Source organism: Uloborus diversus, chromosome 7, assembly GCF_026930045.1.
Source record: "Uloborus diversus isolate 005 chromosome 7, Udiv.v.3.1, whole genome shotgun sequence".
NCBI lineage: Eukaryota > Metazoa > Arthropoda > Arachnida > Araneae > Uloboridae > Uloborus > Uloborus diversus.
Genome location: NC_072737.1, coordinates 22,046,855 through 22,060,785, shown reverse-complemented (window position 1 = coordinate 22,060,785; position 13,931 = coordinate 22,046,855).

Below are 13,931 nucleotides of genomic sequence, written 5' to 3'. Positions count from 1 at the left end.
CACAAACTGACCTGTAGCAAGTTAATTCTTGTAGTACAGTCGCAGTGAAGTATACTGAACCATAACAAAAGGTAACCTCTGTTAAGAGTAAAAACTCTATTGAATAACGGTTACTATGATTTGCTGTCATTAAAAAAAAAAAAAAAACTACTCATTGAACTATCGTGTAAAAACGTTGAAAAATACAGCGTTTTTTTACTTTACACAGATTGCTTTGTAAAGTTTCAGTACTCAAACCTTAAGGCACGAAATGCATCATCACCCACAATGTCATACATTATGTTTTTCGTTATTACTACGTTCGTACTCAGTGAATTATAAGTTGCATATATTCTTTTTTTTCTTAGTGTCAAAATGTTTGTTCGAAGCATTATTAAAAATTATTTAAATTAAATGCAAAAATATTTTTTGCAAGTATTCAGTGAAAAATAAGTTGCATATTACCTTTTGGTTTAGTGCTTAACTCACGGTGGAGAACTCTCGGTACTTTTCGTCACACGTATGCTCTCGGGGGCTCCGTAGGCCCGGAGTGGTTATTTAAGTAAATTAAGTTTGCAAAATAGAAAAAAAAATGTATTTTCACACTGAATCAAAAATAAATAAACAGCCTCTAAAATATGTTTTAAAAAGTAAGGTTTAAGAAAGTTTTAAGGTACACGAATCTAAATCTTCTCCTAAGCATTACTGATGATCGCTTTACTGTTCTGTGTAAACTTCTTCTTCATCATCTTCATTAAGGGAGTTCTAAACAGTTAAAACCTCAAATAACAAGGTCTGCAACCTCTTCATTTCATCTTTGCAGCTTAAATAGCGATGCATTTCACAACCTCTTCCTTTACATTCACAATCTGAAAAGAAAAGCGTGAGTGCTCGCTCCGGGCCTCTGAGGCCCGAACCTGAATTTTCTGAGGAAAAGGGGAAATGTACATTCCTGAAAAGCATGTGGTCAGTATGTAGGTCACCTCGAACGCAGCTACTGTGGACCTCATTCATTTCCGTTGAAAGGATGATTTTTTGGAGCGTAGTTTTGTAATGACCGGGCCTGAGAGGCCCGATGCGAGTTCTCCCGGGTTAAATGTATTTGTTTAAAGCCTTCTTTAAAAAATCAAATTACGAATTGAGGCACTATTTAGGGAGTTTAACATCCAATAGACTATGACAGGCTCTGCCACGTGTGCTTCGATATCAGATAAGTTCATCCTTGAAATTGATTTGTTAACTTTACGAGTATAATTAAAATTTTTCATTTTTGTTTTACGCGATAATTATTTTGTGCTGTCCACAAATTATGTCACACTAAAACGGGTGGGGCACTTGTGAAATTGTCAGTTTGTGTCAGGAGGAATAAGGGTGCGTCATGTATTTCTGTATAACAATATTCAAAAATAAACTGAGTGACATGTAAAAAAGGGTGGGGGAGGCGAAACATGTGATACAATGTGACAGAAGGGAAGAGGAAAAATTTGGAACATCATTTATGGACAGTCCTAATGTAGCTATGTGCAGTCACTTCTGATTAGCTATTTGGTTGGCCTAATTGTTTCCGTGATCAGCTCTATATTATTGCGTCATTATATATTCTTACTTCCTTTTAAAAAGAAGGAAGTATTGCATTCGTGAAAAAATTTCCACTCAAAAATCGGCCTTAATTTAAATTTTTCTCACCCCCGAATAAATGTTGAGATTTTGTTTTTTTTTCTTTTTTTTTTTTATCCGATCACACGTGTATATATGCCTAGAAACGTACAGACACCCGAAATGTCCATTTTGACGACCCCCGAAATAATTACAACGAATTTTCTCGTGACGTCCGTATGTACGTATGTATGTACGCATGTGTGTATGTATCTCGCATAACTGAAAAACGGTATGTCCTGGAAAGTTGAAACTTGGTACGTAGACTCCTAGTGGGATCTAGTTGTGCACCTTCTCTTTTGGTTGAATTTGGATGCTCCTAAGGGGGTCTTTTGCTCTTTTTGGGGGGGGGGGGGAATTATCATTGTTAATTTCGATGTAAACTCAAGTGGTGCTATAATTTGTCGGACACTTGGCGATATATCGCCACTCTTTTGGTCGCCAAGTTTCGCCAACTTGGCGACAAATTTGGTGATTTTTTTAAATTTCATTTCAATTTGGCCACTGTTGGTGATATTTAGGGAGTAAACAATTGAATCACATTAAAATTGCCCATAATGTGGAAATGACATTAAATTGGAGTAAAAGGAAGTCATGAGATGCACACATCAGCTCGTTTGAATTTGTTTACAGAGATTTTGTTCAGTGAAAACAAAATATTGCCATTTTGTATTACATTAATTTCTCCCTCTCACTTTCTCTCTCTCTCTCTCTCTCTCTCTCTCTCTCTCTCTCTATATATATATATATATATATATATATATATATATATATATATATATATATATATATATATATATATATATATATATATATCAACACGAATGACATTTCTAAAGTATTCTGTTTGCCATTAGTCCCAAAGGTAAAATATGAGCCCTATCAGCGAAACTGTCAAGGTTATTTTTCTGAAAATAGCTGAAACATGGTGGGTGGAGCCACGGGGTCGTGCTGATTGACATATTTGTGTCCTGCATGGCAAAGGACCACGAGAGTAAGCAAGAGTGATGAAAGTATCGCTGATAGGATTAATGGCAAATCGAATAGTGTCATTCCCAAACGGAGAAGTGAATTATAAGGCAATTTATATGGACGAGGCCGCCACGGGAGATTTGAGAGTACTGAAAGGAGTGCTCTCTAGATTGCTGAGGTTTAATTGAAGATGGATAGGCTTTTCGCAGAAGAAAAAAATGTCAAGTATTTCACTGGTAGTTATTATGTATATTTAGGTTGAGAATAGTATAATGGGAAACTAATATGAATGCGATTACATAATGTGTGTTTTCATTTAATTAAATGTATTTTTTGAAAAACTTATTTAGCTGATTTTTTATTTTTTATTGAAGGCCTACAAACATTTTTTTAAACATAAATACGAGGGCAAATCAAAAAGTTTTTGCGCCTATTTTTTATTTGCCACAAACACGTACATACAGGCGTTTACAAATATACGTAGCATACTACGTACCTTACATTATTTATCCACATATTCACTAAACCGGTTCAGACATTTGCCGTATCGCAGCACTAAATTAGAGATCCCCCTGTCGTAAAATTCTTCCTGTGTAATTACCGTCAGGCCACGTTCTTTGCTTCTGTCCTGCCAGAAACTTCTTCAGTGGACCGAAATCGTAAAAATCACCAGGGGCAAAGTCTAGACTGCAGGAGTATTTCCCTATGAATTGCTATGAACTTTTGTCCCTTGCTTCATGCAAAACGAATAACACTTCGCTGCTCATATGCTGTGTACGTCTGAAGAACAACTGTCATCTTAAACGACTGATAGCAGCTCCGCTCTTCCGAACAAAAGGCAGGTATGGCTGGTACGGTCCAAGGAACGGTCACTCCTGGGAATGTATATGTTCGCGTTGTATTCACAGCCGTATTTTGAGTAAAAAAAAGGCGCAAAGACTTTTTAATTTGCCTTCGTATATTACTATGTTTGTTCTAAACTACTGACTGCACAATATGTCAATGTAACTACTGTTCATACTACTCAACGCAATGTTAATTTGAACCGCAACAAAGAAAAATATCGAAAGAGATGGTAACTAATGCAAATAGGTGGTTTTTCGTACCTTCAACAGTGCCTTCTTCAGTCCTCATTTTCTAGTTGTTTTTATTACATGTATGATTGAACCAGGTCAAACAGTATCCAAAACTGCTGCACGTTAACTACACTTTTACTAATTATTGTGTTTAAGTTAAAGAGAAAAGAAGCTCACCCTAGAAACATTCAGACATTTGGAGGTGTACTTTGGAGAGTGAGTGTTGTAGTAAATACCATTGCAAGAGACATATGTTTCAACCGAAATGAATTTAAATCTCAATTTCATTTCCTTTACATTTTTTGAATTCCATTTTGACGAAGTACCCGTAGGAACTAACACAAATTGTATTCGTTTGAAGTGTTTTTGTATTTGGACTTCTCAGTATTTTTCTTTATTAAATAACATTATTTCTAAATTTATCTTTGCTGGCATATGTGCTTATGTGCAAAAACGAAGGAATCATATTTTATGGAAAAAATGTTCACCATCCATCTAGAACAGTCGTCCAGCTTTTACTTGTGCTTCGCAGAAAACTTCTTACAGAAGTTTAAGTATGGCTCTCATAACCCTTTACACAGTAGTCCCTGACACACCAACAAGTTTCAATGTTCTGAAAATGGACGTTTTACCGAGGTGAGCACGAATTATCATGCTTTTTTCTCACCCAAGAGGTCGAAAAATATATCCCTTCTGCTAGGACCTCAATTTTCTTAAAGAGCTTACACACTGGCAAAGGCTTGGTTGATACCTTTATTTTCACCAACTTTAAATGTCACGTGGTTGCGACTCGTGGCACGCGTTTTTTGGACGTTCAAAGGAAGACTCATTTTCTAACCCCCGAGACACAAAGGAAGGGGGTTATAAATTTGACGTATCTTAGTATCTGATCTGTGTATCTGTCTGTGACAGTTAAGTGCCTAAACAAATGGACCGATTTAGAAAAAAAAAAGGAGCTGATGTTTCCTTTTACTCCAAGGTAATGTCATTTTCCCATTATAGGTAATTTTAATGTGAATCAAATCGCAAAAAATAACATATATATATATATATATATATATATATATATATATATATATATATATATATATATATGTATGTATTTTTCCACGGAGAAGGTGCATAATATGCTCATTGAAGAAACTCACCACCAGGTGGCACTGCAGAGTAGCAACTTCTGCCCCGTTCAACCGATTGTCATGAAAATCAGTATAATGATGTATTTTTTTGTTGGCGTGGCAACGCGCGTCGGGTAAAGCTAGTATATATATATATATATATATATATATATATATATATATATATATATATATATATATATATATATATATATATATATATATATATATAGATAGATAGATAGATATAAACACAATACTAAGCACTTTTTATAATGCGTTCAAAATCACAAAGTTTTTTTTTTCTTAATCCGAAAGGAAAATTTAAGTATTCCTGTAGTTTTCAATTATTCCAAGAAAAAGACGTTACAAACGAAGAAAAATGCGCTTAAGTTAATTCAAATCAAATTTTCCCATTAAGAAAAATATTCATGATTCAACACTCAAATTTATGATTGAAAGTTAGATAATAGTAAAACCTTCTCTACATGACTTGAGCCGCACTTTCTTCGTTTGTGAAAATGTTTTCTTGGAATACTTGAAAACTAATGAAATACTTCAATTGCTCTTTCTAACCCAGAACATTTATTTTATCCTTTTGAGTGCGTTATGAAAAGTGCTTAGTATTTTTCTTTTAATCTGTTATTTTGAAGTTTTTTGTTTTCAAACAAAATTTTATTTTAGAATTTACGTTTTTAGCGTTGTACCCTAAGATTAACAATTCTATTAGGGAAATTTCAAAGTCTCTAAGGTAGTCTAGCTGCTGAGATATCATCAAAAGAATGGTTCACGACAGAAAAGTTACTGGTGATAAAGATCCTAATATGTCTGTTTACTTAGCCCCGTTACCGATTATTGGCATAGATGATGATAAAAACCCTAAGAAAACGACATACCTGCTCCAGAGAAGCTTTGATTCAATGTGTTCATTATGATTACAATTAATTACCTGTTGTACATCAGCGAATGTTTGTAACAATGAGGGTAATATTTAATCATTTAATGCTGAAATTACATGAAATTTGCTATTTTCCATCCTAAACGAAATAATAATTTTATTTGAGAATTTATTTTTTAGCGTTAAGTTATACCTTATGATTTAACTGATCATTTAGGTAAATCCCAAAGTCACCAAGTGGTTCCGTGGCTGAGATATAACCAAAAGCAGGCCTCAGAATTACAAATATAGCAAGGACAAATATAGCAAGTATAAGAAAAGTGCTTGAAAATTGCGAAAAAGAAAAGAAAATTAATGCAAAGCCATATCAGGCACTTTTGACAAGCCTCTTGAAACGAGCTGGTGTGTGTGCATCACATGACTTCCTTTTATTCCAATTTAAAGATAATAGTGCCTCGGAGTGAGCAAAAAAACACTTTAAATACTTTCATTCCAAGTCTATTTCGAACCGAAGCAAAGGAAACGTTTTATACAGATAAATTTTCCCAATATTGGCAGTTTCAATGTGATTCAATGACTAACTATCTAAATATGGCTAAATTGAAACCAGATTTAAAAAAAATATTTGAATTTTCGGCATCTTGAATTCAAATTATGTTTTTCGCAGTCACGAGCGTGTGTGTGTATGAACGCACGTGCGTGTTTGTGTAGGTGCATGTGTGTGGGTTCGTGTGCGTGTGTGTATGCATGTGTGTGCATGTTGTGCATGCAGTGCTGTGTGTGTACGCGTGTGTGTAGGCGTTCGTGTGTGTCTGTATGTAGGCAAATGTGCTTGTGTCTGTGTGCAGGCATGAGTGTGTGTATGTGTATGTGTGTCTGTGCGCAGGCAAAAGTGTGTGTATGTGTGTATGCGTGTGTGTGTAGGATGTGGGCGCAACCAGGAGACGGTTTTCGCAAGAGGAGGAGCATCGTGAGGCCGGTCGACGCGACGGTGGTGCTGGCAGAGGGTGCTGGTGGGAAAATAAAATGATAGGAATTCAAAACAGTCAAATGAGAACAATAAGCAATCGTGATTGCTGAAAAAAAAAACCGCGAAATTCGTCGCCAAAACTTGGCGTTCAAAAGTTTGGCGATATATTGCCAAGTGTTTGCCAAATTATAGCACCGCTTGAGTTTACATTGAAATTGAAAATGATTTTACACCAAAAAGGTGTAAAAGACCCCCTTTGGAACATCCGAATGAAACCAAAAGAGAAGATGCACAACTAGATCCCTCTTGGAATCTATGTACAAAATTTCAACTTTCTAGGACATACCGTTCTTGAGTTATGGGAGATACATACACACATATTATGTTTTCATGAGACAAAGTGAAAAATGAAATATTTTTCGAATGAAATATTTTCTATTCGAATGTGAAAAATATTTTTGAACAAATTAATGTGCATATAAAAGCGTACTTGAATAAATTTAAAAAATATGAAACATTATACTAATAAATAAATAAGTTAATTCACTAATGCATGAAGAAAAACGAGTTGATGTGTGCATCACATGACTTCCTTTTATTGCAATTTAATGTCATTTTCTTATCATTGGCAGTTTTAATGTAACTCAAAAGTTTACTCTCTAAATATCATCAACAGTGGCCAAATTGAAACCAGATTTAAAAAAAAAAATCGCCAAATTTGTTGCCAAGTTGGCGACAAAACTTGGTGACTAAAAGACTGGCGATACATCGCCAAGTGTCCGCCAAATTATAACACCACTTGAGTTTATAACGAAATTGACAATGATTTCCTCCCAAAAAGGAGCAAAAGTCCCCCTTTGTAGCATCCGAATGCAACCAAAAAGGAAGGAGCACAACTAGACCCCACTAGGAGTCTAAGTACCAAATTTCAACTTTCTAGAACACTCCATTCTTTAGTTACGCGACATACATACACATACACATACATATACACATACACACACACATACATATACACATACACACATACATACGTACATACAGACGTCACGAGAAAACACGTGGTAATTAACTCGGGGATCGTCTAAATGGATTATTCAGGTGTCTATACGTTCTTAGGCATGTATCCACGTGTGGTCGGGTTGAAAAAAAAAAAATCAGTATTCATTCGGGGGCGAGCAAAAGGGAAATTAAGGCCGATTTTTGAGTGAAATTTTTTTTCGCGAATACAATACTTCCTTTTTTGTAAAAGGAAGTAAAAACGGATGCTACACTTTTGCTTGCTGATCGTAAATGGCTTGTTGATAACGTTGTCCATTAGTTTAGCTTTTTGACTAAAATAAAAACATCGATTTTTTGCTATTCTACATGAAGAGATGGGGGGGGGGGGGGAGGGGAATTTCAATATTTGTCCGAATGGCCTTATTTGGCGCAATAACTTGTATTGCATATGTAGAAATTTTTGGTTTCAATTTTCAGAAGAATTTAGGATCAACTTCTGATACATTAATGTGTGCTTCATTTTCGACGCATTTTATTAAGTTATTACATTAACTACATCCATAGTTTCTCACCGCGTTGACTACAGTTTGTGTACTTTTAGTAAAATAGTAGATTTGTAAAAACTGTGTTAACTTTCGAAACCAATTTTCTAGACACTTCTAAGATTGCAATTACCGAGTATAAATTGTCTTCAAGATATCCAACGAAGATAACACCGAGTTTCTAAAGAACAGAAATGAATCTAGTGCGTTACATTAGTTGATCCTGTCGTAAACTCCTACGCTTTTAGCATTTTAAGCTTTCCTTTGAAGCTTTCAATTCCTTTATCATAGGTGCAGCAAACTGTGTTTCAACAAATGATAATTTCCATTTTCAGTCAAAGGGGAGCAAAAAGTAATTATTCTCAACGCTCGGAAATGTTATTTAATTTCCTAGGTATTTCTAGGAGCTTTAGAACTTTAGAGTAATCCCTTCTATGAACGAATTTTACCATTTCGAGCAGTCAAGTGTAATAAGAATTTAGTAGGAGGTATATATTTAGAACTAAAATTACATTGAAGACATTATTTCAAAACATTGCATTAAATTGGGGAAAATACTTAAAGTGATACATTAAATAACGTTTCAGCCAAACTGTGCGTTATTCTATTGATTGAGTTTCCTGTAATTTACTACTAGCAGATTACGCCAGTGACCAAGTCAGTGAAAATACTGTACATAAAAATGCACAATCTGATTTTTTCTCCTCTAATATTATTCAGGATGGTAGCGGTTATAAAAGAAAACACTTGAGATATATTCATCCCGTAAAAAAATGAAATGCTAGGAAATTTTCGGGATATTTTTTATGCTTAAAGATTTTAAAAATTTAGTTGATACTATTTCAACTCCCCGAACAATTTATCGTGATCAAAACTGATACATATCCACGGTTTATTTTAAAAATTAACGTAACGAAAAGAAAACCAAATGCTTTAAGATAGTTAAACATCCCAGAAAAACTAGACACTTACTTCAAACTTATTCTAAAGCTTGGACTAGGTCTTTGCAGGGAAAAAAATAAGTGAAGTATAATTAATTTACATTTATTAGTTTTCCTCAACGCGAGATAAGAATATTATTATTTTTGGAAATGATTAGAAAAAATGGAGTGCATCCAAAAAAAAAAAAAACCCTTGATTATCCAAACCTACAATTCAATGGAGATACTTATTTAAACTCGAATGTAAAAACATGCCAAAATTTTTCTTTTGGGCCTTTATATATTCTTTCACGTTTAAATGGGAAACATTTCAGATGAAATATATCTTTGATAGAATAAAAGAGCTCTAAGTATAGCAAAAGGTCATATTTCTAAGTTTCGTAGGTGGTTTCATCTTTTCAAATTCACAGGCATAGAACTCCGAGATAGGTTTCCGAAGGAACTTTAACAAATAAATCACGTTACAATTATAATCATCTTTGCGGAAGCAGTTCAACGAAAGTAAACAAGAGCAAAAAGCAAGTTCGATTTTCAAATGATAAAAACATGCAGTATCTTTTTTAGTATTATAGAAATTGGATTTTCAAATATGTAGCTGTTCTTTTGTAGCAAAGTGCTGTACGGAATGTCTGAAATGATATGAACATCGATTTATTTATGAAATTATTTTCCTTACAACGATAGCTGTTGGTGCATCATTGTAATTATTTTCTTAGGACCCTTTTAAATAACTGGAAGTCTGCTTTAGCCGTGTAATTTCAGAGAGACAATAACAAGCCCTAAGAGCTGAGAGGAAGTGATTAAGAATATAGAGAAAATACTTTTGAATTAAAGACTTGAATCGGGAAAAGCCAAAAAAGCCAGAAGTAGTTAATGAGTTGTTACAAGTTCTGCATAGAAGGTTTGAAATGTTCTTGAAATCGTACGAATGACAATTGGATGGTCTTATGCCAGAAAAAAACTATCATTCATAATGTTTATTTTCAATGAGAATATTCAAAGTTAGATTAATGTAGAAAAAATACACACAAGACAAATTTGTATTTTGCAGACTAGAAAAGCTGTACTACCAAGGGTTACTGACATGTTTATATACAAGGTGCGTCTAAAAAGTTCGGTGAATGGATGGATATCTCAAAAGTAACATGAGGGGAAAATGCGTCCTTCCGCATTCGCATGGAGGGACCTATGAAGAGACGCCAAGTAGCAAGACGCGCAAAAAAGCGACGCATATTAGTCTGCTACGGCCAGTCGAACGGTATGTTTGCGAAAACTCTCGTCAAAAGTAAATGGTTCAACGGATAATGCCGAATGGTGTAGTTTCCAAAATTTTACAAGTAATTTGTTCTGAAAGAGCATGCTTAACCCATATTTTACCACATTATGAAAAACTTAATATTTTTCATTAAAATTGCTATTACAGACTAAGGAGACCTCAGGAATACATATAAAATTTTAAACATTACCAAATATGTATTCGTTTCCATTTTACAAGCTATCCTATATATAGGACGATGGTACAATCCACTACTGTATATTGGTTTTTCATTCAAGATTTCTGGAACGTGTGAAATGGAAGAAAACACTCTACTCAATGTCCTAAATAACATTTTTCATGAACTGCCACTGTTTTTCTTAGTACAATACTTCAACTTATTGTGTTGTTTTCAGTTCGAAGTTTTTACTAAAACGTTTTCAGTCTGCAGCTTCAAAAGACTCTTCTGTATGGTTCGAGTCTTGTTTTGATGAACAGACATCTGCTTTTCAGCAATGTTTAGAAGTATACACAAACCCATGTAAACAATAGTAACTTTTCTACAGGCTTCAATACATATTAAGGCTTCTTCTGAAGCAAACAGCTTCGATATTTTCCAAGCAGCATCCAGTACTGCTTCAAAAGCATTTCGAAATTATGGTCGGTCGTTAACATTTTGTATTACATATGGATTCATAATATTTCAATATGATTTTCATGTAAGTCCACACCATCTTTACACTAGTAAAAAATGAAATATTTTTCCTTTTTCTTTCAATTCTAATTATATTCTGTGTGTGTGTGTTTTTTTTTTTTTTTTTTGAAAACCTTTGTATCTTCGAAATTGCTGATGAGTGATACTTCTTTGTCATCATTTCAACGAACAGCTGTGATCTTGTGCTGCATGTGAAATTCCCTATATGTTTTTTAAATCCCATAATTTTTAAGACTTTGGATGGTTCTAAGGGATATTTTCTCATTCCAATTTCCCTTACTGTCTCCGTTTCAAATAGTTGTTTGTGTCTGAGATGAATAAAAATATTAAAAGACAAAAAAAATTATGTTTTGTGCCCTGCTGGAGTTTTAATAATGGACAGCAAATTATCAACAACTGCATTAATTACTAACTGTGTTACCTGAGTGTAATTCTTTACATTTTTCATCTTTTTAGCTCTGTTATGACAGTCGAAACAATTTTCGGAATCGGGCATTTTTTTGTGCTCCTTGATATAGTATAAAATGGAAAGTGGTAACCACCAAAAGAGTTGACAATCGAGAGCTTACTACCAAACTTCATGAGCTTCCCATTTGTGTAAATTTTTCATCTATATTTTTCAAAATAAAGGGCAATTATTTCAACAATGGTTGAATGCTTAGAAAACACACCAATTTTTTTAAAAGCTTCATTCAAAAAATTATAAATTAAGCAAAATTTACAGTAGCTATCTAAATCAATATTAGAGTTATCATCAAATTGTAAAAACAGCTTGATATGAAAGAGCTGTTTTCATGACATAGTTGAATGACGAACAAAAGTTATTCCTTTACCGGGAGCATCTTCCCCATTTCACTAGGTATTATATCATAACATTATGCCCAAAAAGTGTTTCAATTTTGATGTTTGCAAACAAAAATTGTTGTTATTCTTAGGCCAGGGTTACTTATTACTTTCCTTTACTGCTTTCATCATATTTTCGATCACACTCTCGAAAAGTTTCACGAGTGTTTTTCTGAAATTATGTCCAACAACATCTTCTGACGATTTTCATTTGAAAGCGATTCATGAAGTTATGCAAACTTCGGCAACACACTTAGGCCGTTTTTATTTTAATATATTCATTTCTTCATTAGTGTTGATTCCCTCTGAAATGCTTATTGCTCAAGGAGTCTAGAAGTTTTTCGTCAAAATCAGCGTAACTATACAGAATGATAGAAATATTTTCATGAATTTCTTCATCATTAGTGACTATATCTGGATCAGATGGCTATATTTTCAAGTCAGGGTCACTCTCATGGGTTCATTCTCCTCTGACATTACATATTCTATAGCTAGTTCAGTTGTTTATAATGTCTTCTTCAATATGCCACAAGTACTCTATCTTTAATTTATTTGTTTCTGAGATCAGCGTTCATACTTAGAACAGCAAATATTTTTACTCAATCCAAAAAGTAGCATCACAACGTATTAAGTGCGGATGATAAATTAGTCTACAAAAAACTCCCTACGACCCCCAAAAACCTGCTCTTTCAACTCTTGTTGTGAGAAAACTTCATAGTATTGAGTTTTGAAAGAGAACAATCAAGTTTTCCACTCCATTTTCCAAAAGCTAAGCTACTTTTGTATGGAGCGCGCATAGCAGGGGATTTTACCATCGTCCTATTTACAGGACGGCTAATAAAACCTTCATAAAATCTATTTAAATGTAGTTTTATCTTTGCAAATTTTACTCAGTACTAATGTAAATGATTAGTAATGATAAAATCAAAGAGGATTTTGGCATATTTTCTACACAATTATTTTAATTAATTATTAAATTATGCATTATAAAACTGCAAAAAATTGTCAAATTCAAAAATAGAAATAAAATAAAAATATTTATAATTGAACTCTAAAATTTTGTCTACAGTACTTATCAAACGTAGGGTTTATAAAAATACCAAATTAGAAACTAAAAATGTGATAACCCTTGCCAAAATGCAATAAATATTATCTGTTCTATATACAGGACGATAGTAAAATATGGGTTAAAAACATATGATCTGACAATTTTTTGATAAATTTGTTTACGTTTAATATTTTTAAAAAATTACTTAAATCGGAGCGCTTCCATTGTTTACGGCTTCTGCCGATGACATCACAAATGATAAAAATCCATTACGTGTTGCCATTCCCAGTGCAAAATATTTAATTCGCATCTTTATTCCCGTGTATTGGCAACAATAAGGTTGATTGCAAGCGTAGAGCGCAATTTTAATTCGCTGCTTGATTATCATAACTTATAAACGTAGTAGAAAGATGCGGCAAAGTGCATCATTTGTGACGTCATCAAGATCATGCCTTGTTTGAAAAATCGGACATTTTAAAAAAATAATTAAAAAATAACAGTTGGGAAAATGAAAGTATTTTCTGGGTCCATTTTATTATTATTTTTATTTTTGCTCATTATATCCATTTCAATGATTAAAAGTAGTGCTTTTGACTGAAGGAAACAACCTCATTCTACGAATATGTTTCGAAGCGCTTGTTGCTGCATTTCCAACGTGTTCTTCTACAGTTGTACCGGACTGGATAGAGGTGTATGCTGTACGACAACATTCGCCCTCCATAATGCGCAACGTGTACGCACCTTCCTGGCCCATCACCGTGTAACTATTATTGTGCATCCTCCGTACTCGCCTGATCTGGCGCATGCATACTTTTTTTGTTCATTCTCCTCAAGAATAATAAAAAGGGCACACGTTTTGGTGACATTTGGTGACGTGTGACATCGGTTCTTCTATCAATTCCGAAAAAAGATTTTG